General features: G+C 37.9%; 1 long non-coding RNA gene across 1 annotated transcript in view; it reads right to left on the reverse strand.

The window, feature by feature from the left end:
* LOC107555813 (uncharacterized) overlaps window positions 1-5,677 on the reverse strand; it is a 17,697-nt gene that overhangs the window by 3,099 nt on the left and 8,921 nt on the right. The window contains exon 2 of the long non-coding RNA XR_001605202.1: window positions 103-210. This is a non-coding gene — a long non-coding RNA (uncharacterized lncRNA). The remainder of the gene's footprint in view (window positions 1-102; window positions 211-5,677) is intronic.

Consider the following 5,677-nt stretch of genomic DNA (forward strand, 5'->3'; position numbering starts at 1 on the left):
AATTAATGCTGTTCAGTTGCTTTGACACAATCTATATTGTTAAAAGCGCTATATAAATAAAGGTGACTTGACTTGACTTGACTTCCTTTATAGTATGCTTACAGTAGTATTACAGTATGACAGTATGTAAATGACTGGTCCTCGCAGAAATTTCTACTCAGCCTTTAGGATGGACAGATTTTCCACAAAAGCCAGGGCACAGATAATGGACTACCAGAGAAAGAATTGAGATTGATCACACACCCCAAGTAGCCAAGTATCATTTCACATGTTTAGCTTTTTCCAACAAAATGAAAAGTGTCTCCTATAATAACCACAAAAACTCTGTGAACAGACACAAATGAACGATTGAATCTCTGCATTCCACCAGAAAAACTAAGGTCTCCTATCATCCATGTGAGAGTCGTAAAACTGAACCATGGTCAGCCCAGGCGCCAATTGTCTCAAATAAGTTCCTGTCTCGCTCAGCTTATCTTTCCCAGAAACACAAGGAGAGAGCGATTTACACAACCACCTCCTGGGTCGGCAAGCACTAAGACAGCAATAACTGACCCCTTGCATCTGGACTCATTTAAACAACAGAACGTCAGTGTTGTCTCGTGACTGGCTTCAGCATAAATAAACCATCTAATAAACAACAGAACAAAGAACATGGTATCTGGAAATGTTCCAGCGACAGACACACCCGGACCCCATGACCATTTAACGCATAAATTGATAATCCGATAAACAGAAAGCGACAGATTAATAGCTCCATGTCCGAGCGAGAAGAATGGCAGATCTACACCCATGACATTGTCATGAACTCAGGACATCTCCCCTTTTCTCTCTGCATCCAAAAGGGACGCACCCTTTTCTCTCCTTAGGTCAGACAAAGGGACATAAAACTTACAACAGACAATTTCAAAAGACAATCATTTAAGTATAAAAGGGCAACTATATCCACAAATAATATGCTTTCTGTTTGATGTGTTATTGTAACCTATGACGTTTAGTCAATGTTTTATAACCCCTTTTAGTAGATAAAAGTATTAATGTGTAGTATCTCTGTCTTCGAACGGACCCAATTACACTATTGAGTCACACATGAAACAATCACATTCCATTGAGACAAACTGAGGAACCCCTATGCAGCCAGTTGTGGTCGTAAAACTCATGCAGGATTAGTGAAGTGTTGAAGCAGTTCCTGTACTATCTAGCTTATCATCTCAAGAGACTCAAATAAAAACAGTGCTTAAGCCCTAACTCAAACTAGGATACAAACTATCTTTGTTTTACGGGCTTTCAAGGACCAGATGCGTGATACCCATGACCATTTAACACATAAATTGCTAACTCTGATAAACAGAAAGCGACAGATTAAGAGCTCCTTGTCCAGCAGAAGAATGGCAGACACACACAACTCGTGATATGGGCATGACCTCAGGACACCTCCCCTTTCCCCCCTTTGCATTCCAAAAAAGGGAAGCAAAACTTACAACAAGTCAACCAGATTCACAAATAATATGTTGTATGTCTTATATATATGCTTGACGTATTTCATGTAATCGGTACAACTTTAATCAGTGTTTATTACCCTTTTTAGGAAATAAGGTTATTAAAATGTGTGTAATATGTGAAGTTTAATCTTGAACGAATGGGCACGACAAATGCAGAATGTTGAAATTAAGTAAACTTTAATAGTATGTACAATACTTGCATTTAAGAAACTTTATAGAAGTATTAACAAGACTTTTATAGATGGTGTCCGCATGTGATAAAAGTTTAGCTTCGTGTTAAGGTATGCACGCCCCGCCTTGCATCAAGTCGATTGGAAGATTGTGCCATGGGACGGACTTGTGCCACAGGCCAAAACCCCTCTGCAACACAGATTCAATTGCTTCTCGCTGTTTACTCTCTCGAGTGAAGGCTTTTGCCCCTTGCTCTCCCGAACGCAGGCTTTCGCCACTTGCTCTCTCGAGCAAGGCCTTGTCGCCGTGTGGAGAGCACTCTAACTTGTGCTCACAAGCTGAACCATCAGGCGATCAACCATCTAAGAACTCAAACACTTCAGTTGAAGCTTCGTAACTCTGCAGAATGCAAAGTCTTGCTAAAGCAGACTCTCTCTCAGAAGAACCAGAGGCTCTTCCGTAACCCGGCAACCAACCAATCCAACGAGGGATCTCCCAAAAGGACATCATCCAAACGTCATTCCGGCGCCAAATCAACAGCCAATCAGCAACGGAATCCCCTCCAGTAGCCACGAGGAACAACTCAGCTTTTCAGCTGTCACCCAAAGCAAAACGCAAGTACAAACAAAATCTTCTATCTGCTGAACTGACGCTGGTGAATTGAGTTAAGCAGTAAAGATTAGAAAATGTCTGCTTTGTGAATTCTCTCAGGCTGAATTTAAAACCACTCGTGAAAACGAGTTAGAACTTTGAAACTTCATGCAACTCCGTTAACTCACTTCTGAACTGTATATGTGTGTGTGTGTGTGTGTGTGTATTTTAGCTTAGTTTTGATGTAATCTAGAATAGCCAATAAAATTTGTGTTTCATTTATAAAGAATCATTGTCTGGTGTCATATAACTTTAAAGTCAAAACCTTTGCCAAAGATCACGTTACCTCTCTAAGAGCTTACAAATTATCAAAGAATGTATTAGCCCGTGGCCAGGGAAAATACATATATTCAAATTGGTAATATACACTGACATTAACGTCTCGCTGGCCGAGTAGCTGATAGAGTGTAAACTATCAAATTTGAAATCAGTTTTAATCAGGTGGACCTCGAATTTTCAGATCCGAGTCCTTTCAAAACCTGAGCTAGAAATAAAATGAATGATTAATTACCTTATCAAGAATTAATGAGTTAAATTCCTTACATTTAATGGTGGAGAATGCGGGCAGATTTGACTTGAAAATTATTGACACCAAGATAATATTATGAATCTTGTCTATTTTTATCCAGAAAAATAGATTAAAAGATAGAGAAACTGAGTTTGTTGTGTTACTGGATATTTTATTAGAGCATACCAGCGTGTGAATGAAAGTGAAACCCGAGTTTGTTGTTTAGAATTGAACTGCAGTATAACATTTAATTTTGTCTATAGAGACAAAAATAAGTCGCTCTAAAGCACATGAAAGCGTGTCCCTTGTTCTTCTGTCTTTTAAAAAGGCCTCAGAGTGTAATTTGTATAAGTGCATGTTTCACTTCAAAATGCAACTCTGCTATTAATCTCCCCGGTTTGAGGAAATCAGATTAGCTAGCTGATAGTCCTCTGTGATTTAATTCACTAAAATCTAGTGAACTCGAAACGCGGTGCTCAGGGTATCCGAACGTTATTTTACTTTTGGGAGAATTGTGAAATCTTGATCAAGTGAAATCGTGCTTAAATCCACGCGTGTTTTTGTCTGTAGAAATATGTGCTGATATCCGCCTGTCACGAATCCGGTCAACGAACTTTCCTATTCATTGACTCTCGCACTACACACTGTTGCACATCACCCCGGACTACATTTCCCATCATGCATTGCACTGATTGCACTCAGCACGAATTGCACACACCTGTTTACACTGATTGCACCCAGCTGTTTCATATCACTCCCTCACTATTTAACAGCCGAAGATTTATTAATCATTAATTTACCTCACTCTAATGAGGTGAGATGGTTCAGCACTGTAAGAAAAGATAAGAATCTATAGTGCTTTTTGGTTGTGTAGTGCGAGATGCGCTGACATCTCACTGACAACCCAGCTAGTAAGCTCACATGCGCATGCTGTGTACGTCACAATAGCAACAGCCGTAACCCGGAAGTTCTAAGAAACCCTTTCCGGAGGTAACTTTCAGTCCGCCAGCGCCATTTTGTTAGCTGTTTGTAAACAAATAGCCAAGCTAAGCTATTAGCATTGAAGGCTAGTGGTTAGCATGTAGCATTTTGTGGTCTCAAAGGCAAAATGTGTTGCAGTGTTTGAAGTGTTAAAGTGATTTGATTCAGTTACATCTGAACGTTGTCTTTCGCTATTTCATACTGATTTCATCCTACCTCTCTCTCCTCTTCTCCTCTCATTGAAAAGGAACACTCCCAAACGCGAATGTAATAATCTTGTGTATGCAATCATAGTTAGAGTTTTAATCGCGTTAAGGTTTTCCCTTGCTTAAAGCTGTTGTTGTCTTTGTTTTAAAATTTAATCCTGGTCCATTACTTTAATGCTACGTTGTGATTAATTCATCTATAACTGCTCTTGTAATTTTAGGAAATCAGTAGATGTTATTAATTTGCTATACTTAAGGATTTGAAATCGTTAATTTAACCTCATAATTAACTATAGATTTGAAATTTTAATTTCATTTCACAAATTAATTACAGTTCCAGCTTCCACATAGCAACGATATCTACTGATTAATTTAATTATAAATTGCTCTTATTATCTTGTGACCATAACATTAGAATTTTGAATCATTAACTTATCAATAGGGCTCTGAAATCTTTAATGGCATTTGTAAGTAACTAGGATACTTACGAATTAATTTTATTATAATTGCTCTTATCAATTGTTAATAATGACACCAGTGGATATTGTTGGTTTATCCGTAGGGATTTGAAATTAAGTTAATTTCATAATTAATTACAGATTTGGAATTTTAATCTCATTTCAAAATTAATTTCAGTTCCTGCTTCCACATGGCAACAATATTTACTGATGAAATTTAATTATAGGTGCTATTATAATTTAAGGACAACAACATTAAAAGTTTAATCTTTAAGGATAACAAGTTACTAATACTGATTTCATAATTAATTACATATTTGCCATTTCTAACCTGAAATTCTAATTTAATTTGCAATTGGCCTTCTTTCCTCTCCCTGTCAGTTATTTAATTCACTCAGCAAAATGTTCATAAGTTTGCCCGTTTGGCTTAAGCCTGTTAGTGGCGAAACCCCAAAAGGAAAATTAGGATTTCCTCAGTACTTAGGTTAAGTTGGTTTTATCCTGCTAACACAGCAAAACCAACCCCCTAGGGGTATCACTTTACCTTTGCCATCTCTCTCTCTTCTCTCTCTCAGCTGTTTCCTTCTGAGTTGACTACTGCGGCTGTTTGCTGGGATTTTGCCTGTGAAAATCACAAAGCAGAAATTTTGAGAAATTGAACAGGTATTTTGTGAAACTTGAGAATGCCGTTTCAAAATTGTCTTCCATTTACCTTTCACTCTCTTGCAAAACCCTACCCAGCTAAGAAGACTGACAGGCATCCGCCAAAATTTGAACAAGCATCTAGGAACATCTAATTGGTGGACGGTGTCAATATTAACAGCTAAGAAACCAATACTGTCATTGTTATTATTTTCCCTTCACCCGAAGGAATTTTAATAGCAACTACAGCCCTGGTATTTAGACATCCCCATTTCCAAACGCATTAAGAAGCATCCTTCTAAATCAAACTTAACCAAAAGGGAAAAGAGAAGAGAATTTAATTATCCTCATTCTGCTACCAGAAAAGGGGATTTTGTTGTTTTATCCTTCCCTCTCATCTTACCATTAACTTCCTTTCCTTACAAAAGAAAAAAAACACAATTTCTCTCAAAGGAAAATTGGAAGCAGCCAATTACTATCCTGTTCTCTGCTCTGTTTGTTATTTTTCTTTCCTTCCTCCGTTCTCTAGCTGTGCTACCTGTGTGTGCTTACTAATTTTCC

This window comes from Sinocyclocheilus grahami, unplaced genomic scaffold (genome assembly GCF_001515645.1).
Source record: "Sinocyclocheilus grahami isolate Dianchi unplaced genomic scaffold, SAMN03320097.WGS_v1.1 scaffold545.1, whole genome shotgun sequence".
NCBI lineage: Eukaryota > Metazoa > Chordata > Actinopteri > Cypriniformes > Cyprinidae > Sinocyclocheilus > Sinocyclocheilus grahami.